The sequence below is a fragment of the Pangasianodon hypophthalmus genome, chromosome 19 (genome assembly GCF_027358585.1).
Source record: "Pangasianodon hypophthalmus isolate fPanHyp1 chromosome 19, fPanHyp1.pri, whole genome shotgun sequence".
NCBI lineage: Eukaryota > Metazoa > Chordata > Actinopteri > Siluriformes > Pangasiidae > Pangasianodon > Pangasianodon hypophthalmus.
The window spans coordinates 700,994-703,493 of record NC_069728.1 but is presented as its reverse complement, the minus strand read 5'-3'; positions in this window follow the sequence as shown (position 1 = coordinate 703,493).

The following is a 2,500-nucleotide window of genomic DNA, read 5'->3' as shown; positions in this document are numbered from 1 at the left end:
GAGAACCGGAGCGCGGTCGAGGCGGCGGAGGCGGCCGACCTAGGAGCGCCTCGGGCCGCCCACTTTTTTTCGGATTTCCGCCCTCTATTACTCGGCCCCGGGAAGGCCCAGCGCGGCCTGCCAGGGCTCGTTGGACGCCTCTCGGATGCTTCTACGACCCTCCGAGGTTTGGTGAAGATAGGCGGCTCGCTCGCAAAGTTATGCCCCGTTAAGTTTCGGGCTCCGCGGAGGGCCCCGTTCCTCGGGCCCGCGGGGTCCGAGCGCCTCGGGGCCGGTCCGGTTCGTTGCGGGCAAGGGTCCCGGACGTGCCTTTAAAGTTTGGCGTCGATGCGCCGCGCGGCTGCCGAGTTATCGAGCTCCAAAGTTCAAGTGCGCCTTTTTTTCCCCCCGGAGCCGGGAGAACCGCAGCGCGGGCGAGGCGGCGGAGGCGGCCGACCTGGGAGCGCCTCGTGCCGGCCACTTTTTTTCGGATTTCCGCGCTCTATTTCTCGGCCCGGGAAAGTGCCAGAGCCTCGAGCGAGGGCTCGTTGGACTCGTCTCGGAGTGCTCTAGGCTCCCCTAGAGTTTGGTGAAGATTGGCGGCTCGCTCGCAAAGTTACGCCTCTTTGAGTTTCGGGCTCCGCGGAGGGCCCCGTTCCTCGGGCCCGCGGGGTCCCAGCGCCTCGGGGCCGGTCCGGTCCGTTGCGGGCAAGGGTCCTCGAGGTCCCGTTAAAGTTTGGCGTCGATGGGCCGCGCGGCTGCCGAGTTATCGAGCTCCAAAGCGGCAGAGGCCGTTTTACGCCGGGGTGGCAGAACCGGAGCTGGGAGAACCGGAGCGCGGTCGAGGCGGCGGAGGCGGCCGACCTAGGAGCGCCTCGGGCCGGCCACTTTTTTCGGATTTCCGCGCTCTATTACTCGGCCCCGGGAAGGCCCAGCGCCGCGTGCCATGGCTCGTTGGACGCGTCTCGGAGGCTTCTACGAGCCTCCGGAGTTTGGCGAAGATAGGCGGCTCGCTCGCAAAGTTATGAATTTTTAAATGTCGGGCCCCCTCAGACCCCCGTTTCACGGCGCCGCGGGGCCCCACCGGGGCGGGGGCGGCCTCCCTCGGTCCGTACCGTCCGCCCGAACGTCCGTGCAAAGTCTGACGAAATTTGCGCCAGCCCATCTCGAGTTATCAGCCTAAAAGTGCCTGGCCCCTGGTATAACCGACGCTACTTTTCGAAAAAATTTCAAAGTCCCACTTTTACGCCGGGGTGGACGAACCGGGGAGCCGTCCCGCGGTCGAGGAGCTCGAGCCGGCCGACTTGGGAGCGCCCTCGGTCGGCCACGAGTCCCGATTTCCCCCCGGCTGGAGGTACGGTTGCGCCAGTGGGTCTTCAGAGGGGTGCCGTCGGGATTTCAGGAGGCAGTAGCGACTCACGGGGGCCAAGCACTCTGGACTTTGTCATTTTCTCGCAAAGTCGCCGGAGCTCCGCGGCGGCGGCGGAGGCGGCCATTCCTGCCCGAGACGGAGCTCCCTTTTCGGGCTGAAACGCGCCTTTTCCCCCGCGGCCCATATCTCCGGAACCGTAGGGCCTAGAGGCGCGGGGCCGGTGTCGTTGGAAAGCCCAGAAGGAGCTCTTTCAGCGGGCGGGAGCGGCGCGCCCGTCCGCCGCCCCCCCCTCCCCGAGACGGGGCTCCCTTTTCGGCCTGAAACGCGCCTTTTCCCCCCGCGGCCCATATCTCCGGAACCGTAGGGCCTAGAGGCGCGGGGCTGGTGTCGTTGGAAAGCCCAGAAGGAGCTCTTTCGGCGGGTGGGAGCGGCGCGCCCGCCCGCCGCCGCGGCCGCCCTCCGCAGCCGCCTTTGCAGAAACAAAGTCCCCACTCTTACGCCGGGGTGGCAGAACCGGGGCCCGTCCTACCCCGCCGCTCGGCCGACCGCGAGCGCTCGTCCCGGGCTTCCCGGGCGGCTTCCCCGCTGCACGGAGGGTACGGTTGCGCCAGTGGGTGTGCAGAGGGGTGCCGTCGGGATTTCAGGAGGCAGTAGCGACTCACGGGGGCCAAGCACTCTGGACTTTGTCATTTTTTCTCGCAAAGTCGCCGGAGCTCCGCGGCGGCGGCGGCGGCCCTTCCTGCCCGAGACGGAGCTCCCTTTTCGGGCTGAAACGCGCCTTTTCCCCCGCGGCCCATATCTCCGGAACCGTAGGGCCTAGAGGCGCGGGGCTGGTGTCGTTGGAAAGCCCAGAAGGAGCTCTTTCGGCGGCTGGGAGCGGCGCGCCCGCCCGCCGCCGCCGCGGCCGCCCTCCGGAGCCGCCTTTGCAGAAACAAAGTCCCCACTCTTACGCCGGGGTGGCAGAACCGGGGCCCGTCCTACCCCGCCGCTTGGCCGACCGCGAGCGCTCGTCCCGGGCTTCCCGGGCGGCTTCCCCGCTGCACGGAGGGTACGGTTGCGCCAGTGGGTGTGCAGAGGGGTGCCGTCGGGATTTCAGGAGGCAGTAGCGACTCACGGGGGCCAAGCACTCTGGACTTTGTCATTTTTTCT